Source organism: Narcine bancroftii, chromosome 4 (genome assembly GCF_036971445.1).
Source record: "Narcine bancroftii isolate sNarBan1 chromosome 4, sNarBan1.hap1, whole genome shotgun sequence".
Lineage (NCBI taxonomy): Eukaryota > Metazoa > Chordata > Chondrichthyes > Torpediniformes > Narcinidae > Narcine > Narcine bancroftii.
Window position 1 is genome coordinate 237,518,474 of NC_091472.1, and position 21,266 is coordinate 237,539,739.

Here is a 21,266-nt window from a genome sequence, read left to right on the forward strand (position 1 = left end):
TGCATCTTCTGAGTGTGAAGTGAGGGTTACCTAAACAATACTTACCACCCATCTACAATAAGCAGGCACAGTACATTGATTAGAACAGGAACACTAGTCTAGTTACAATTTACAATGGGTGAAACGCGGTGGTCTCTCCAGGGTACATGCCAATAGCCCCTATACTGTACTGGCATGCACTCTATATCTGCTTCTCCAGCATCGCTCATGCCTCACAACCTGGATTGGATCCCTCACAATTGGTCTTCCAGCATTGGCCATGGCTCGTAACCTAGAATAAAGCTCAGGGATCATCTCACAGGGGAAGAAAAGAGAGTGAACTAGCCTATTTGCTGTGTTTTTATCCGGCAATCGGCTAGGAGGCCATTCCACATCAGCCCATGTGGCCTTAGGTGAGAATGAGGACCAACTGAAAGGTCTCTTTACCTGTGGGTGGCTCTGACCTTGATTGACATGGGGAAATGGCTTTCAACCTACATCTTGCCTGGCTGGTCAGATAACTCTCCAAGAGCAAGCATATGGAAATTCTTTTGTTCTGAACAGTTTCCTGTCTTACCTGTTGGAAAATCCTTTGGATAACAGACATTAATATCACCTTCTACAATTTATGTTACCTCTTCTCCAGTCTCTTTCTTTCCATACCCCATTTCTCACCTCAGCTTCCTACTCCCTTCCCTTCTATCGGAGAGCTGCCCATCTTAGCCCTCTGCCCTCTCCCATCCCTTATCAGCTTTTACCCTCCCACCTATATCCTCTTACCTAAGTTTGCCTGCTCTCCTCCCCTTACCCTTCCTCCCTCCTCCACCCTCTCCTTATTCCTAACAAAGGGCTCAGGCCCGAAAGGTGGGTGACCTTCCAATGGATGTTGCGTGTCCTGCTCAGCTTCTCCAGCTTTGTAACTTACAAGCTAATCAGACTGGAGTTTAAATCCAGAGATGAGTCTCTAAGTTTGGCCTCTGTGCATGTATGGTCGACTGAATAACACACAGGAACATGGACTTAATTCCGCAAATCTATGCTAAACATTACATCCAAATCAAGTTAAAACCCTGCTGCTTGGACGTGATAGAAATCGCTCCTTCCCATTCATATTCATGTGTCCAGAAGTCTCTTAAACTCTACTATTGTATCTGCTTCTTCCACTACTCATGGTAGCCCATTCCAGGCCCCTATCAATCTCTGTGTAAAATATTTGCCCCACACATCTTCCTTAAACCTCCTAACCTTCACCTTAAACATATATATTAGAGTACATGCGTTTAAGGTGTACGGATAGGAAGCTTAAGGAAGATGTCTAGGATATGACGCTTTTACCCTAGGGAAAATATTCTCACCATCTGCCCCATCAATGCCTCCAAATTTTATACACCTGTATCAGGTCTCCCCTTAGCCTCCTTTGCTGCAGAGTAAAGAACCCAGGTTTGACCAACCTCTCCCCATAACTCATACCCTCCAAACAAGGCAACGTCCTAGTAAATTGAAAGGCAGGAGTCAATTCAGGGCGCCTGAACTGAGAGAACTCCAATGGTAAACCAAAACAGTCAAAATCTTTCTAAACTAACTCAAGAGAGGGAATTGAATTGAGAATCATCAAGATCTGTTAGCCACAATGTTACTCCCTCAGCTGTAAAATAAAATCTTCAAGTTGTGTGATTCTTCATGCAGTATCCTGCAACTTCAGTGGACTAGAAGTATGTGAAACAGATGACCAATATGGCCAACATCTCTATTTTTGTTGAAGTTCTGCTTCCAACTGTTATAGATCAAATAGTTTAATGCCTTCCAAATGTTTTTTTTTGTTTCATCTCTGAAAGCTTTATTCACAAGAAAATAAGTATTCTGACAGGAATACATTTAAAAATCAAGCAGCAACACTTCCTCTGCAGCCTATTGAGAAAAAAAGGTTGCATTTTAATTTTGGCTGTGACCTCAAGGGTCTTGTCCCAGATGTTTGGGATACATTTTATTCACAGGTTTTTGCCTTCTAAAGACGCCAAAAAGATTTAGTCTGAATTTTTTTTAAATCCAGGAATTAATATCAAATGTAAGTGAAGTCAATGAAGTGGTGGACAAATTTCTCCTTTGCTTAGGAAAATACCAATCAATAAATCGATTCAACAGCAAAACAAATTGCAGGATTTGGATATAATCATAGACCTGCCTCCATTTTGTTCCCTGTCTCCTTTTAAGCTCTGCATCTTGTTTCAATTTTCTGATCATTGCTAATTCTCCTTTTCAGAAGCACATGCTAACCATTATCTGAACTTGAGGCACATAAAATCTGAGATATGGATCGGATCTCTCTAACCACATTGAGTAAGTGTACTGGAATAATAGTCTATTATTTAACACAAGAATGAATTAATTCCTACCCTTATATGTACAACCATTAATATCGAAACTATTAGTGAATGAGAAGTCCTTTATAATTACAATCCAATCACAATAATCATTATGTAAATAGGATGCTACATTTGCACTTTTAAAACATTTATAATTACTATCTTGCAACATGCTCACAATCTGAGTAACATGGTTCCCTTGTTTGTGATAATGATTTAAATGACCTATCACAACACGATCCATTCCATTTCTTCATTGATCACAGACCCGGCCACCCTCCACCCCCACCCCCCGGCCACCCTTCACCGTCACCCCCCGGCCACCCTTCACCCCCACCCCACGGCCACCCTCCACCCCCACCCCACGGCCACCCTTTAACCCCACCCCCCGGCCACCCTCCACCCCCACCCCCTGGCCACCCTCCACCCCCACCCCACGGCCACCCTCCACTGCCACCCCCCCCTCTGCCTGGCAGAATTTCTATTCACCCTTAACCATCTCTCTTTTGGCTCATCCCACTTTCTCCGAATCAAAGCTGAGGCCATGGTTAATCGAGTGGGCCACAGCTATGAGTATCTTTTCATCGGCTACAAACATGCAGGGTTGGCGCCAGAATGAATGCTAGAAGGGGGCATTCGTGTGTTAGAGGGGGCACAGTGGAATGCTCATAAACTTGCTCAGCTGGGGGGGGGGGGTGGGGGGAGGAGGTCTTGTTGTTGGATGAAGGGACCTACCTGGGGCGGTTGTGCTGTTAGATGCTGGGACCTACCAGTAAGGGGTGGGGGGTGGGGTGCTGTTGGATGCTGGGACCCACCAGGGAGAAGGGGGGTACTGTTAGATGTTGGGACCTACCTGGGGTGGAAGGTGGTACTGTTGGATGCTGGGACCTACAAGGGGGGGGTACTGTTGGATGTTGAAACGTACCTATGGGGGCAGTGATGCTGTTGGATGCTGGGATCTACCTGCCAATGAACATTTACACCATCCGCCCCTCCAACGTAGGAGACAAGGGCACTCCTTTTATTGCATCAAGTGCCACTAGATGCAACTGACACTTGACACATGCTAGTGACGTGGCCAGGGGTGGGTGGAGAGTCACTAGTGTGCGTCAAGCTAGACACTAATGATGCTTGACGCACACTAGTGACGCGGAAGGGGGTGGGGACAGGTCTGACGGCGAACGATGGCCACGACCATATGTGGGGGGGGGGGACAGCACCTCACTTGGGGAGCATGCAATGCTGCAGATGCCCGCCCCCCCCGGCATCGACCCTGCAGGCAAGGGTCCTCAACTCTTTGTTCACTACATTATGACAAATTTGATGCTGTCTCCTGTACCCATGATGAGCTTGTCAACTTTATTAATTTTATGCCAACTTCTCACCCTGCCCTCAGGTTCAGATATCAGAGAGCTATCTTTCTCAGCACTTCGACCCTTCTCCCGATCTTCTCTCAAATCCTTTCTCCCACCTATCACTTGCAAGCCTGTGCTCTTCCCTGGTTTTGTCCTCCCCCACCCCCACCTTCTTATTCAGTTGTACATCTGATTTTTGGCACTCATGAAGTGGGGCTCAGGTTCGAAATGTCGACTGCCTATTGCTTTGCATGGGTGTTCTGGATCTGCTGAGTTCCTCCAGCAACGTTATGTACTGCACTATTCACTGCCACCTTTGCAATCAACACTCCTTTAATTTGGATTGGAGGGAGTTCTTTTTCTTAGGTCTCAAATAACTGGAGTGAACAATGAGAGGCTGGAGGAACTCAGCAGATCCGTGGAGAGAAATGATCAGTCAGCCTTTTGAGACCGGTTATGATCATGGTCTTGAACGACCATTTCTTTCCATGGATGCTGCCTGACCTGCTGAGATCCTCCATTTCTCATCGTTCACTCAATCTCCCAGCATCCGCAGTCCTTGTGTTTCTCAAAAAATTAAAGGCAAGAACAAGACACAATGTGAAAATTCCAAGGTATATTCTGTGCTATCCAGTGATTTGCGCAGTAATTTAAATCTGGTGGCTCTACAAAGACACTCGTGCTCATCTTCTCTCCAGGCTCTTTGTTACCCAGGAGTCCAGAACCACCATTTATAAATTTGTGGCTGATTATGAGGGAGCTCAAGTGGAAGGGACGCAATCCCTCCCCTCCTGAAATTAAGTTTAAATTATTTTTTGTAATCTGAATGATTCCTGCTTTTTATCAATTATAATCTGGATGTCTGGCAGTGTTTCCTTGTTGTGGCTTCTCTTTAGTGGCACATAAGTTACAGGAAGTTACCTAAATTGCTCTGAAGTGCATGTGCTTAAGCTCATGGCAATTAACAGCAAGCAACAATGGTATCAATTTCAGAGCTCTATTACCTCCTGTAGATTGTTAATGACAAGTCAATTTCTTCCCACTTCCTGCCCTGCCAGAAGATATATGGGCTTGAAAGCACAAGGCTCCAAATTCAAGGTTAGTTCCTTTCTTGCTGAATTCACACTCTCATCGGCAAAAGATGATGCCCTTGCACTGCTTTCTACTGTTTTTTCTCTCTCTGTCCTTCACTGTGTTTTTGTAACACTCATCCTCGCACTATTGAATTACTGTCACATGACATCCAGCACTTATTGCTTATTTATTTGTTTATTGTAAATGAGTTGACTTGCCTGGACAGCCCACAACATAAAGCTTTTGACTGTATCTCAGTATTCATGTCAGCAAACAACTCATTAAGTATTAATGATGCAAAATCCACTAATCCCTTTTACAATACTTAACCTTTCCTTTAGAGAATGGAAGAGAAAAGTAATCAAAAGAATAGAAAATTGTTTTTTGGGAAATAATTTATTAACATTTGGGAACAGTTGAAGTGCAAATATGGAGTAACTCATGGTACAATGTTTGCATGTCATCAATTGAAATCTTATTTAAAGGATAAATTGGGAAACAGATTGAGATTACCAGAAGGAAGCAGCTTTGAATATGTGATTACAGACACAATGGTAATTAAAAGATTTATAACAAACATGTAGATTAAGATGCAAGATAAGGAAAATGATGAAATAAACTATAAACCTAAGCAGAACTGGGAAAAGGATTTAAACATAAAGATTAAAAAATGAAGTATGGGAAAAGTTATGTTCTGGAACTATGAAGAATACAATAAACACAAGGTTACGCATGATACAGTATAATTGGTTACAGAGGGTATATATCACTCCTCTAAAATTAAAAAAATGGGATGCAAAATTATCGAATAGATGTTTTCGCTGTAAGAAGGAAATAGTAACAACACTACATGCAACTTGGGCATGTACGAAAGTGAATACGTTTTGGGAAGAACTAAATCAGATACTAAATAAAATTACAAAAAATAACATACCAAAAAAAACAGAGATCTTTCTTTTAAGTAACACAAGAAGTAAAGAATTAGGCCTCATATTGGATAAGGCACCAAAAAAAAATTCATTATGATAGCCTTAGCAGTAGCAAAAAAATGTATAATTTCAACTTGGAAAATGGAAGAGAGCATGAGTATATAGCAATGGTGCATGGAAATGAATAAATATATTCCATTGGAAAAAATAACATAATTTAAAAAATAAAGTCACATTGTTTGAACAAATTTGGGAACCGTACATGGAACATAACAGAGAGGGCCTACCGCGGACCTCCACCCCCTAAAATGAAAATGATAAGAAGACAAAATGATTAGATTCAGTGTGTAACAAATAGATGACGCATTTTTCTTGTTTATTTTCCTTTGTGTGAAGATATTGTTTTATGGTTTTATTGTACTGTATATGTTGAATTTTTATGGGCTTTGGAGGGGGGTGGGAAGAGAGGAGGGAGGGAAAGGAGGAAAAAAGGGAGAAAATGCCACTGTGTAAATTTAATGAGAAACGTTTGTACATATTTTGGTTGATATGGTTCACAGTGTGAAAAATAAAAAAAAATTTAAAAAAAGAAAGCTGCAGTAATTCTGATAGCCACCGGGAGGTTGGGGAACAGATCGGTAGTAAATACACAGCTGGTCTTGCAGCGTCCACAAGAGGTAAAGATATATAACTGACATTTAGGGCCTGAGGACTTCTTCAAGGTATGATTAGAAAGCAGACAGGCTGTTCAGAAGTAATGAAATGCAGGGGGAGGAGCATATACCAAAAGACAAAGGGTATTAATTGGATATGGATAGGAAGACAGGAAAGAGGAAGGGTGAGAATTGAGTGGGGGAGAGGTTGTTTGACTTTCTGAGTGCAGTTCTGGAGCCAAGGAGACAGAGATAGAGGAGAAGAGACATTGGAATAGATGGAAGGGGGAGGACTAAGGGAAACCAGAGAAGTCCATTTTAATGCCATTCATTGGAGGGTACTCAGACAGAATACATTGTTCTTCCAATGTGAAGGTGGTCTCAGACTGGCAATACATGAGACCATGGATAGACATGACAGAAAGGGAATGGGGCAGGGAATTGAAATGGGTGGCCACATTGAGATCCCTGCTATTGTGGCAGACAGAGCTGAGGTGATCACAAAGCGATCTTCCAGCCTGTGCCCAATCTCTTGGATGTTCAGGAGAGCACAGTGGGAGCACTGGATGCAGTAGATGACCCCTGCAGATTCACAAATGAAGTGTTGCTTTACGTGGAAGGACTATTTGGGGCCCCAAATGGTGGTGAGGCAGGAGGTATGGACATAAGTGGAGCATCTCCTGTGGCTACAGGTGTAGGTGCCACGGGGGCAATTAGTGGGAAGTGGGGATTGGTGAAGGAGTCATGGAAGGAGTGGTCTCTTTAGAAGAAGGAGAAGGAGACCTTGTAGAAAAGTGCTAAATTGAGAGAGGGCAATTATAATCTACCCAGGCCAGGGCCGCCGCCTCCCCCTCGCTTTTGCCCGGATCAGGGCCGCCGCCACCTACCTTCTGCTCGGACTGGGGCCGGGGCCGCCGCCGCCTTCCCTGTGCCCAGACCGGGGCCGCCGCCTCCTTCTTTCTGCCCGGACCGGGGCCTCCACCTGCTTCATTCTGCCGAGGCCGGGGCCACCGCCTCCCCCTTGCTTCTGCCCGGACCGGGGCCTCCGCCTGCCTCACTCTACCGAGGCCGGGGCCGTGGCCTCCCCCTCGCTTTTTACATTTTACATCCCAGTTACACAGCAGTAAGAAAGGGTGTGACTCAGTCAACCCCATCAGAATCCAACCGGGTCCCTGACCTACCTCAGAGGTAGTTAGAGAACCCAATTAAACTTATCTAGGCCATGTCCACAGGTGATTTGCGACCAGGTATGGTCTGACCTAGGAGGGGAGGCAGGCCCCTGCAGTCCGGGTAAGAAACCTGCATAGGAGAAGACCACTCCGATATAAAACCTACGACCCAAGGACCTCACTGCCACGTCCCAGCTTGCTTGGCCACGGCACACGAACTATGGGAGTAAAGGGTGGGGCCAGTACTGCGCACACTGCACTCCACCTAAAAGCTCCTTTGCGCAGGCTCGAGGTCATGTCCACGTCCTCCCCCTCAAAACATGCTCACAAACTCAAGCTAGCATGCTGGAACATCAGAACCATGCTAGACAAGGCTGACAGCCACCGACCTGAACGTCGGTCTGCCCTCATCGCACATGAACTCCTCAGATTCGACATCGACATAGCCGCTCTCATTGAAGTCCGCCTTGCAGATGTAGGCAGCCTCCAAGAACACGGCGCGGGCTACACACTCTACTGGTCTGGCAAGCCTATGGATGAACAACGCCTATCTGGTGTAGGCTTCATGGTCAAGAACTCCATTTCCTCCAAATTCGAAAACCTCCCGACAGGCCACTCGGAGCGGATCACGTCCATGCGACTCCCCCTTCAAAACAAGCGTCGCATCACCCTCATCAGTGTCTATGCTCCAACCCTCCAGGGGGACCCAGATGAAAAGGACAAGTTCTACACTGATCTGCGCAACCTCATTCAACACACCCCTACAGCCGACAAGGTTGTCATCCTTAGCGACTTCAACGCTCGCGTCGGCAAAGACTCAGAAACCTGGCCAGGAATCCTGGGCAAGCATGGTGTTGTCAAGTGCAACAACAACGGGCACCTCCTGTTGGAGCTCTGCGCAGAACAGCAGCTTGTCATTACAAACACCCTTTTTCAGCAGAGGGACAGCCTGAAGACTACCTGGATGCATCCCCAATCCAACCTAGACTATGTCCTGGTGCGAGAAAGAGACAAACGAGATGTGCTCCACACCAGGGTCACGCCCAGCGTGGAATGCCACACTGACCACTGGCTTGTTTGCTGCAAGCCCAACCTTCACTTCAAGCCAAAGTCCAGGAACAGTAAAGCCCCCAGAAAGAGGTTCAATGTTGGAAACTTGCAGTCAGACGAAGTGAGAGGAAACTTCCAGGCAAACCTAAAAGCAAAGCTCGAGGATGCAATCCGCCTCACGGACTTGTCCCCTGAAACCCTCTGGGATCAGCTGAAGACTGCCATACTGCAATCCACTGAAGAGGTACTGGGCTTCTCCTCCAGGAAAAAAAAGGACTGGTTCGACAAAAACAACCAGGAAATCCAGGAGCTGCTGGCAAAGAAGCGAGCTGCCCACCAGGCTCACCTTGCAAAGCCGTCCTGGCCAGAGAAGAAACGAGCCTTCCGTCGCGTATGCAGCCATCTTCAGCGCAAACTCCAGGAGATCCAAAATGAGTGGTGGACTTGCCTTGCCAAACGAACCCAGCTCAGTGCGGACATTGGCGACTTCAGGGGTTTTTACGAGGCTCTAAAGGCTGCATACGGCCCCTAGCCCCAAGTCCAAAGCCCGCTGCGCAGCTCAGACGGCAAAGTCCTCCTTAGCGACAGGATCTCCATCGTCAACCGATGGTCAGAACACTTCCAATCTCTTTTCAGTGCCAACCACTCAGTCCAAGAATCCGCCCTGCTCCAGCTCCCTCAACAGCCCTTAAGGCTAGAGCTGGATGAGGTCCTCACCCGGGAAGAGACATATAAGGCAATTGAACAACTGAAAAGTGGCAAAGCAGCAGGTATGGATAGAATTCCTCCAGAGGTCTGGAAGGCTGGCAGCAAAACTCTGCATGCCAAACTGCATGAGTTTTTCAAGCTCTGCTGGGACCAAGGAAAGCTGCCTCAGGACCTTCGTGATGCCATCATCATCACCCTGTACAAAAACAAAGGCGAGAAATCAGACTGCTCAAACTACAGGGGAATCACGCTGCTCTTCATTGCAAGCAAAATCTTCGCTAGGATTCTCCTAAATAGAATAATACCTAGTGTCGCCGAAAATGTTCTCCCAGAGTCAGAGTGCGGCTTTCGTGCAAACAGAGGAACTGCTGACATTGTCTTTGCCCTCAGACAGCTCCAAGAAAAGTGCAGAGAACAAAACAAAGGACACTACATCACCTTTGTTGATCTCACCAAAGCCTTCGACACCGTGAGTAGGAAAGGGCTTTGGCAAATACTAGAGCGCTTCGGATGCCCCCCGAAGTTCTTCAACATGGTTATCCAACTGCATGAAAACCAACAAGGTCAAGTCAGATACAGCAATGAGCTCTCTGAACCCTTCTCCATTAACAATGGCGTGAAGCAAGGCTGTGTTCTTGCACCAACCCTCTTTTCAATCTTCAGCATGATGCTGAAACAAGCCATGAAAGACCTCAACAATGAAAACGCTGTTTACATCTGGTACCGCACGGATGGCAGTCTCTTCAATCTGAGGCGCCTCCAAGCTCACACCAAGACACAAGAGCAACTTGTCTGTGAACTACTCTATGCAGACGATGCCGCTTTAGTTGCCCATTCAGAGCTAGCTCTTCAGCGCTTGACGTCCTGTTTTGCGGAAACTGCCAAAATGTTTGGCCTGGAAGTCAGCCTGAAGAAAACTGAGGTCCTCCATTGGCCAGCTCCCCACCATGACTACCAGCCCCCCCACATCTTCATCGGGCACACAAAACTCAAAACGGTCAACCAGTTTATCTATCTCGGCTGCACCATTTCATCAGATGCAAGGATCGACAACGAGATAGACAACAGACTCGCCAAGGCAAATAGTGCCTTTGGAAGACTACACAAAAAAGTTTGGAAAAACAACCAACTGAAAAACCTCACAAAGATTAGCGTATACTGAGCCGTTGTCATACCCACACTCCTGTTCGGCTCCGAATCATGGGTCTACCGGCATCGCCTACGGCTCCTAGAACGCTTCCACCAGCGTTGTCTCCGCTCCATCCTCAACATTCATTGGAGCGACTTCATCTTCAACATCGAAGTACTCGAGATGGCAGAGGCCGACAGCATCGAATCCATGCTGCTGAAGATCCAACTGCGCTGGGTAGGTCACGTCTCCAGAATGGAGGACCATCGCCTTCCCAAGATCGTGTTCTATGGCAAGCTCTTCACTGGCCACCGAGACAGAGGTGCACCAAAGAAGAGGTACAAGGACTGCCTAAAGAAATCTCTTGGTGCCTGCCACATTGACCACCGCCAGTGGGCTGATATCGCCTCAAACCGTGCATCTTGGCGCCTCACAGTTCGGCGGGCAGCAACCTCCTTTGAAGAAGACCGCAGAGCCCACCTCACTGACAAAAGACAAAGGAGGAAAAACCCAACACCCAACCCCAACCAACCAATTTTCCCTTGCAACCGCTGCAACCGTGTCTGCCTGTCCCGCATCGGACTTGTCAGCCACAAACGAGCCTGCAGCTGACGTGGACATTACTCCTCCATAAATCTTCGTCCGCGAAGCCAAGCCAAAGAGAAAGATAGGAACTGGAGGGAATAAACTGGGAGAAGCTGTTACCAGCAATCCCACAGCTGACATATGAATTTGGTATAAGGACCAACTAGAGTTCAGGACCAATCTGTTCCAGCGTGAAGGAAGGAAAAGGTAAGAGAATGTTGGATGACGAGAGAGTTCATAAACTTAGTTAAGAAGCAAAAAAGAGGAATATGTCAGGTTGAAGAGCTACTACAGAGGAATATAAAGATTCAGAAACAAGTTCAAGCCAGTCCTGAGGAAGCCCAAAAGGGTTAGGATGCCGAGCAGGATTAAAGAAAATCCCAAGGCATTTTATACTTATCTTAAAAACAAGAGGATGACTCAGGAGTGATAGGATTACTCAAAGATAAAGGAGGGAATTTTTATACTTAGAGTCTGAGAAAGTAGTTGAAGAACCAAATGATTACCTACCAAGAAGAAGGGCTTGGATTGTGATAGGATGCACGATGTGGTCGATTTGTATCTGTTTGGGCACTTTGAGATCAAGAAGAATGTGTGTTGGGTCTTTCAGCGAGCATTAAGCTGAACAAGTCTCCTGGGCCTGATGGGATATGGACTCGATCATTGAAAGAAGTAAGTGAATGAAATCATATTTAGGTTCAGGATTTATGCACATTTGGAAATTCAAGGTCAGATTAGAGTCAGTCAACATCGCTTTGTGAGGTGAAGGCCATGTCTTACCAATTTAACTGAGCTTTTTGAGGAGGTGATAAAGGTAATTTATGATGGTGGGGCAGTGGATGTTGTCCACATGGACTTTAGTAAGGCATTTGACAAGGTTCCTGGTGGCAGGCTTATTCAGAAGATGCAGATACATGGGGCCCATTGTGAATTGAAGGTTTGGAGAAAAAATTTTCTGGCCCATTGAAATCAGAGGGTAGTGGTGTTATTTTGGTTGGAGATCTGTGACCAGTGGTGTTCCACAATGATTAGTGTTGGGACCCCTGTTATATGTGATTTATATGAATGATTTGGATGAAATAGTAGGTGGGTGGTTTGGTAAGTTTGTAGATGGTATGAAAATTGGCGAAGTTGTGGACACTATAGAGAGCTGTCCATGAATAAAACTGGGTACAGAAGAGTTACAGATATGGGTGAAGAAATTGTAGATGGAGTTTAATCCAGAGGTTTGAGGTGTTGCACTTTGGGAGGTCACATGGAAGGAGAATGTATACAGTTAATGGTTGGGCACTTAAAAGTATTCATCTGAAGAGGAGTTTGGTCCATAGTTCATTGAAAGTGCCCCGAACTTAGATAGGATTGTAAAGAAGGTGTATGGTATGCTTGGCCTCATTGAGAGGGGTATTGAGTTTCAGACAAAGGAAGTCATGTTGCAGCTATATAAAACTTTGTTTAAGCTGCACTTGGAATGCTGTGTCCATTCTGATCAAGCCATTGCAGGAATGATTTGAAGGTTTTGGAAGAGGTACAGAAGAGGTTTAGCAGGATGTTGAGTTATGGGGAGAGGTTGGACAAACATGTTTTTTTTTTCCTCTCTGGAGTATAAGAGGCTAAAGGATTACCTGATAAAGGTGCATAAATCCTCAGAGACATCAGCGTGGTCAGTCAAAATCTTTTCCAATTGTAACAGCATCACACACTAGAGGACATTCATTTAAGGTGAAGGGGAGGAAGTTGAATGGAAATGTGCATGGCAAATATTTTACACAGGAGTGGTAAGTACCTGGAACAGGTTGGCAGGAGTCATGGTGGAAGCAGATGCAATATTAGCATTTATGAAACGTTTGGACAGAAGGGATGGTAGAATATCTATCATGCAAGCTGCAGATTTTTAATTAGACATTATGTTTGACATAGACACATTGGCCTAAATGCTGCACTGTTTTCTGTTCTACTTGCATTATAGAGGCAAATGGGCCTCATGCTGACAAATGGGATGAGTGTCAATGGACTGCTTTAACGAGATAGGCTGAAATAACCAATTTCTGTGCGGTACGATTCTAAGATTTGTTTTGATAGCAAAAGTATCTGGTCCAGCCTCACCATTTCAGAACATGATGATGTCAAAAGGCCTTTTGCCAACTGATTAACAAAAAGCTGTCAGGAGAAAGTGTCATCCTCACTATAGTTCCAAAGTTTTGTGGAGAGAAACTTTAGTTAGAAATCTTATTTTCATCTTCCACTGAGAAGAGAACATACAAGGAGTTCTCAAAGACATCGTAATTGTGATCATCTGCAAGAATGGAAACAAAGCCCATGTTAATAACTTTAGATGGGTCTCCTTACTGTTGGTCACAGAGAAAGTCATTGCAGGGATCTGCCTCAAATGCCTCTTTTCGAGGAATCACGTGATGGAGTAGTGGCCGGACGGTGAACTCCAGCCCTCTTCAGAAAAGTCGGGAAAAACAAAGAAAAACACAAAGGCACAGAAATAAAGGTTACAGAAAAGTGAATATAAAGGTGGAAAGAAGATGGCGACAAAAAAAGAAAAATCGAAAGCAACGGTAAGAAGAGAGGAAGAGAAGACAACGGAGGAAAAAGGTGAAGGCCTTACCTGTCCGAAGAGGCCCACTGCGGAGAGAGAAACCCGCTCCCTCAGGTCGGTAAATAATGGACTACAAAAATGGCTCGCAGAGCCGAGTAAAAGTGCGCAACCGCGCATGCGCGATGCGAATGAAAAAAAACACACCGACGGGAGGGGGGACCAGCTGGGGAGTCGATCTCCACAGCCGGCAACGACAGCTGCAGAACACCTGCAGCAAGAAGAGACCACAGAAGACAATAGAAACAAGAAAGAAGAGGAGGAAAGGGCACCAAAGAAACAACAGATGGCCAACCCAGAGGAAGAAGAAGAGGAAGAGGAAGAGTACAGTGAAATAGAAGAAGAAAAGAAAGGCAAGGTAAAGGATATACTTGCTCTTATTAAAGGATACATGGAGTCATTTAAAGAATGGCAAACACAGGAATTTAAGGATTTAAGAAAAAGAATAAACAACACAGAAGAGAAAATAAATAAAATGGAGATGACCTTAACAGAAATGGGAAAGAAAATGGACAAGATGGAAGAGCGGGCAGTAGCAGCAGAAATGGAGGTAGAAGACTTAAAAAAGAAATTGGAGAAATCTAATAAAAAAACTAAAGAGACACAAGAACTACTAGCTCAAAAAATAGATACAATGGAAAACCATAACAGAAGAAATAACATAAAGATAGTGGGCCTTAAGGAAGATGAAGAAGGCAAGAATATGAGGGAGTTTATAAAAGAGTGGATCCCTAAGACCCTAGGATGTCCAGAACTACAGCAAGAAATGGAAATAGAAAGGGCATATAGAGTATTGGCCTCTAAACCACAACCACAACAAAAACCAAGATCTATTGTAGTAAAATTCCTAAGATATACTACAAGAGAAAAGGTACTGGAGAAGACAATGGAAAAAGTAAGAGAGGGCAACAAACCACTGGAGTATAAAGGGCAAAAAATCTTCATTTATCCAGATATAAGTTTTGAACTCCTAAAGAAGAGAAAAGAGTTCAATACAGCAAAGGCGATTTTATGGAAGAAAGGGTATAAATTTATACTAAAGCATCCAGCGGTATTGAAAATATTTATTCCAGGACAACAAAACAGACTATTCTCGGATCCAGAAGAAGCACGAAAATTTGCAGAACAATTACAAAAATAGACTGAGGGAGGAAGACGGGTAATGAGAGTTAAAATGATCACGATTGATATGTATGTGGGTAAAGACAAAAATAGACTGAGGGATGAAGACGGGTAATGAGAGTAAAAATGATCACGATTGATATGTATGCGGGTAAAGAGGTATAAGAGTGAATAGAGACAATGAGCATACAAGAATGTATCTGTACTTCGAGGAAAATATAGATAGTATAGACAAGAATTAATAAGGGAAGGTAATGGAATAGAGAGAATAAGGAGGGAATTAAAAGAGTGACCTTTGTGACATATGAAAAGTGAAATCTTTTCTGGGGGAGGCGGGGTGGGGGGAAATAGCGGTCACTGCAAAATCAGTTGACGCTTGCGAGTGGATTCGCAAATCCAAATGGAGAGGGGAGATGTGGTTGTCCGACAAGGGATAAAGGACAACTCAGGAGGTGAAGGGGAGATTGGGGATAAATAAGATAGAAATAGGAGAATAAGGAAACTGTTGGATGTTATAGGAATGTTGTCTTATAAAGAGTTGAAAATAAGAAAACAGAAATGGAAAAGGAGGAAAGGTAATGATGGAAAAACGGAAAGAGAAGATAAACAAAATATAAAAGGGCTGAACTATATGTCTTTAAATATTAATGGAATACATAACCAAATTAAAAGGAAGAAACTACTAAATTTAAATGAATAAATGTATTCCATTAGAAAAAATAACAGATAGGTTAAGAAATAATATTGAAATATTCGAGCAAGTATAGGAGCCTTACATTAAATACAATAGCGAAAACCTACCGGGGACAAACAGTACCTAAGTTGATGGAAGGAGAAGGAAAGAAAAGAATGGACTCAGTAGAATTTCTGGTGTAATTTTGTTGAATGACAACATTGTCTGACTGGCTTAATGCAACCTAGATTGTATACCTAAAATGGATGAGAGGGGGGGGGGGTGGGGGGGTGGTTTTGGAGGAAAGGGGGGGGGGGGGAGAAAAAGTCACTGTGTATGTGTGAAAAAGAAATAGTGTATATCATGGCTAATGTGATTTATGGTGTGAAAAATAAAAAATTTTTAAAAAAAAGCCTCTTTTCAGTGGCTGAGGAACAATTCAGCCACCTAAAAGATATAAAAATGAAATTCATGGCAGTTGAGCAACACTAAGAGGATGCGGCACCAACCATCATTCATTGGTTCTTTTTGACCTCATATTACCCTTTGACTCCATAACATGAGGAGCATCTTTCCAAAATCTGATTCTCTCAGAAATTCATCCCCATTTTATGTATACTACATTTTGATATTTAAGGGCCTCGATCTCAACAGTAATTTCATAAACCCATTTTGAGTGCAGACTCATGTCAAACAGGAGATCAAAATCTCAAATACAACACAAAACTCCTGGTCCATCAGGCAGCAGAGATCCTTGTCCTCTTATAAATTTGCAGAATAAGGAAATCAACATCTTTTCCCAGGCCAACTGCAAACCATAATTACACGTAATCACTCCAATGGTCAGGCCACATCAAACAACGTCAGACTGGAAGGACTCGGCAGGTCAGTCAGCATCCAGTAAGAGTCACATTTTAGGTTAGGGCCCTTTATCAAGACTAAAGTGGGAAAAGGAGATACATTGCTTGCATGACTGCCATCAGGCTCCTGGAATGGACATTCTTGGCCAAGTTCTGTCACAGGAAGAGATTACCAGGAATACAAAGAAAAAAGATTCAAGAATGTGCTCAAAATCTCCTTAAATAAATGTAACACCCAAACCGCTCAAAAGAAAAGAACATACAGGATGGCAATGAGAAATTCAAGTCCTCTTATCGACAACCCACTGAAATCCAGCATAAAGAGTGGAAGAAGCCCTTCACTTATTAAACCACCCATCCCATCAACAACCTCCTTCCAGAACTGTGGTGCAGTCTCCAAACATCACATTGACCTCAGAAACCACAGAAATAGAGTGGAAACATGTCACTCTTGATCGCAAGACTCCCTAAGAAGGAGATGATTTGTAGGAGGAAAACAGGCAAGAGAGCAAGTACAAGGAGCTATATTAAGATGTCCTTCTCAATCCTAGGAATGTTCAAATACAATTGTGATATGATGACAACAGGATTTCAAAACATTGCAAAACCTACATTGATGAAGGCAAACCACTGGCAGTTTTAAAAGGATTGTAGATTGTACCTCTATTCTAAATACACACTCCTTTCATATTGTGGCACAATAGTAAAATTTATGTCACAATTAAAATGAAGGAGACAATATGCAGCATGAACAAAGAGAAGCAGGAGGGACTCAGTGCAATTGACAACATCCAGGGATAGAAATTATCAATCAAAATAAAGGGTCTAGACTTGAAAAAATGACTAACATTTCCATTGAATTGACCTAGGGCACCCGCAGAAACCTGAGGAAATTTGGCATATCACCAGACTCCCTTAACAACTTCTGCAGGTGCACTACTGAACGCAACCTATGGTTGCATGGTTGCTGTACTATGATGCATGGTACAGAAAATGTTCTGCCCAAGTCCGCAAGAAACTACAGAGGGTTGTGAGCTTGGCTCCGGCCATCACACATCCCCATCCTCATCCCCCTCCATCGACTCCATCCATAACTTCCAGTGCCTTGGAAAAGCAGCCAACATTTCAGGCAGCTGGAGTCAAACAGCACAGATCGGGCTCTTCAGCCAACTTGCTTTGCCAACCAAGTTGGCATTCTGGTCTTGTCCCAGAATTTGGTCCATATACTTCTAAACCAATCCTATCTATGTACCTCTCCAAGTATTTATATATTTCCCATTGAGATTAGAAGAAGAGTCCAAGTACTTGAAACATTAAAATGGAAAAGCTAACATGATCAGTCAAGGGGCTGAGATCATCATAGTTTCCAGGCTAATGCTAACATCGTATAATCTCATTCATGGTCTATATCATGCACTAAATGGATGGTCCGTGGAATTTTCACATGATTTACAAAGTTACATAAACATGAACTTGGATATAAAATGGACAATAAATAATCATTTTTGGAAATAAGGTTGAACAAGTTTTAGATAACTTGCTAAATAAAGTTGTTATCAACAGTCAACAAATATTTTATTGGATGTAACAATAATATTGGTAGCTTTGTCATTGAGCAAATAGATATAAAATGGTTACAATGATGAGTCAGAAAATATTAAAAGGAGACCATTATTCACCAATCGTCCAAAACCTATCGATGGTTTTAGAAGGATCACGGTGCCTGATGACAAATTGGTTTTCCTAAAGTTACTATATTGATTTACAAATCCATAGATATATGAATAAGCTTTCTGTTTGCTACAGGAAAATATGCAACAGGGTCAGAATTAACGGTGTTAGAAAATGGAGGGGGATTTAATACAAAATGCAAACATAAAAGCAATTTATAATACAAAATTGAAATAAAAACACAAAATATGGACTATTAGAGACCAGGGAGAGCAGGGTACAGTTTCTTAGCTATTTAAAGATGGCAGCACAGGTAGACAGAGCAATGAAGAGAGCATTTGGTCGTGACATTGAATGCAAGTGTTGGGACATCATGTTGAAGTAATGCAAGATGTTGATGGGGCCACACTTGAAACGTTGTGTGCAGTTTCGGATGCCTGTTTATAGGAAGGATAAAATAGGAAAGAGTACAGAAGAGTTTACAAAGTTGTTACTAAGATTAGGAAGCTGTGTTATCACGATAGACTGGAAAAACTGAGCCTGGATGCGTCACTGTGTGGTAAACCAACTGTACCCAAGGGCTTGCAGAGATAGGAGCACAAATCAAATCATTGTACAAACCTCCTCCTCTTCCTCTCGCCATCCACGTTGCACACTGCTCCCTCCCCCCCCCAAAAAACCAGTCAGCATACTAAAAGACTCATCCATCCCTGACCGCACCCTGTTCTCCCTTCTCCCATTAAGAAGTAGATTCACAAGATCAAGCACAAACCAATTCAAGGATTTTTTTGTTCCTGCTGTTATCAGACTGCTGAACAAACTTCACATCAGCAAAATAATGTTGTCTTTGCTCTGCAGTCACTCTCTCTTAGCCCTCTCAATAACTATAACTAAATGCTACTGTGTTTTTAATTGTTCTATGTATGGACTGACTAGCTGAACTGCACACAAAAGAATCTTTCTTGCTGTATCATGGTAAACATAACAATGAACTTGAAATAAAACACAAAATCTGCAGACTCCATAATTGAAGGAAAAACACAGTGCAGGAAAACCTCAGCAGGTCAAACGATGCACTTTATGTGGCAGTGATAAAGATACATAATCAATGTTTCAGACTTGAGCCCTTCATGAAGGAATGGACAAAATGTGGGCAGGTGCCCGAGAGAGGGGCAGGGAGAGGAGCACAGTCCCACAAGAAGAAGGTAATAGGCAGATAAGGGAGGGAGGAAACATTAGCAAACAAGGGGAGGGAATGGAACCTTGAATGGATGAACTTGAACAAGAAGACAAAGAATCATATTTTTGGAAATCACAATGGTAGGAATTCTGATAAAGTTTGCATCAACTTGGATTTAGAGTGTAGATTTATGGGGATGGGGAAAAGGGTGAATCTGTTAAGAGTGTTTTAACATGACAAAAGAATGTCTGAGGGAAAGTATTATCCCTACCAGCACAAAAAGTTGGATCAATTGGGATTCTCAAAGTTGTGGGGCAAAATCAGTATTTGGGGAGCCAAATGGTTTGCTTCCGGTTCCTATCAACTCATGACATTCATATAAAAATCGATTGCAAATTGGATATTTCAGTGTACCTGTACTGAAGGGGTGAGCCATTTTAATCATTCGGTCGATGTTGCGAACTCCAATTGTGCTCATAGCTTTGGTGTTAGCTGCTGGTCTGTTTGCAAGTGGGCATTATTTGTTGCATTGTGGGCTAGGACCAAGGCCAAGTCTGGAGCATGGAAGGTGATGGTGTGATGAATGCATCAGAGTGGATGCAAGACTTTAAATGACTCAAAAATATCAGGTGGCTGATAAGAACCCTTTGAGAATGCTGAACTCTGCAATGAAAATCAACATATTCTCATCCGACAGGGGATGTAAGTGTACATTTTCCCCTCCAACAGTGCCAGAAGAAATGTTCTAATTTCCGACTTTATAATTTGCTCAGTGGTTTGGACTCATTCCCTTGCCTTGATTTCCCCACCCACCCTACCCGGATTACAAATACCCCATGCTGCATGCCCTTGTTCTCCTCTGCAACCTCGGGAGACACAGATCCGAAATCACACCATCTCAACCCCCCCCCCCAGTTTCACCCCCTCACCCACCTCTCCAACTGTTCATGACTCAATACACAGGGCTTGTTTCAGACTGCGGCGCGGAAATTCCCTTTGACCAGCTCTAACATTATCCACTTATTCTGCACTTGTGGTGCAGATTGCAAACATCGTCCCCTGGTTCAATGAAAGTGTTTATAGATCTGTATAACATGTTTCCATTTACTTTTTTCACGGGGGAACCATCCAACGAATTCCTCGACACCGGTCACCACTTTTTTTTCCACAGCTTTTAGGATTTAATTTTTTTTTTCTTTCTCTCGACCTCAGTTCAGATTTGGCCGCAGCAGGACATTAAACAGCTCCGGAATGACGAGAAGGCAAATCTCTGTATCCCATTGCAATTTCAGAGAAAAGCTTTGCACCTTCTGCGCTCCCGTCTCCCCTCGAATTGTCCGGTTCTGCCACCCCTGCGCCGCTGTTTGCTCTATTCCCGGCGCGGTGGAGTTAAATTTAACTAATTTTTCATGCACTACTTTACTGATCTTAAATTGCCTGCACCAGTTAGTAACTTAGGAGATTCCAGCGAATTATGAGTATTTTGAGCCCAGATGTTTAAATAAGGGTCGTGTCAGAGAGAGGGCTCCAACTATCAGTCGGACTAATTAAAGAGTAACCCGCTGGTAAGAGAATGAATTAAAGCACTCGGGAATGCGCCCTCCATGTATAAGCGTTTGCAATCAATGTTCTTTCTGCTTGCTTTATGGAACAGTGTTTTTTTTTCCGTGCAAAACACGGCAAATGCTTGTGAAGCTAAAACAGATAGAACATTTTGAAAAGTAGTGTCTGAGGACAATTTACTTTGTGTCTGTATCACCTAAGAACTCCCAGCGTCCACTGTTACTCCTGCAAGTATTCCCTCTTGAGCCTCAAATAAGTAACCTCACTCAGCTCAGCTAACTTCTAAGTCCTCAGGGCTAAACATCTCCAACGATGTTCAAAGCGATGTCCCAGAATTCTCTCAGCAATTTCCACTGAGGCACCATCGAAATGATCCTGTCAAGATGCATTAATGCGTGGGAGGGGAACTGCTCCACCCAAGATAACAAGCATTGCAGTCTTGAACGCAGCTCAGATCATCGCGCACACACACCCTCTCCCCTCATCGACTCCATCTACACTTCCCGCTGTCTCACAAAAGTAGCCGTCACGCTGAAGGACTCACCCCACCCTGGCCCCAGTCTTTTCTTCCTCCTCTCATGGAAAAGGAGTACAGGAGTAT

General features: G+C 43.7%; 1 protein-coding gene across 8 annotated transcripts in view; it reads right to left on the reverse strand.

The window, feature by feature from the left end:
• Window positions 1–21,266, reverse strand: part of LOC138761742 (collagen alpha-3(VI) chain-like) — a 380,600-nt gene that overhangs the window by 355,179 nt on the left and 4,155 nt on the right. For 2 of the 8 annotated variants that reach the window (XM_069934410.1, XM_069934407.1), the window contains exon 1: window positions 2,832–3,467. The exons of 1 other annotated variant lie outside the window; for it this stretch is intronic. The gene's annotated coding sequence lies outside the window, so the exon portion shown is untranslated. Of the gene's footprint in view, window positions 1–2,831; window positions 3,468–21,266 lie in introns of those variants that run through there. 5 more of the 8 variants (XM_069934412.1, XM_069934411.1, XM_069934413.1 and 2 more) reach the window with 3 other exon arrangements.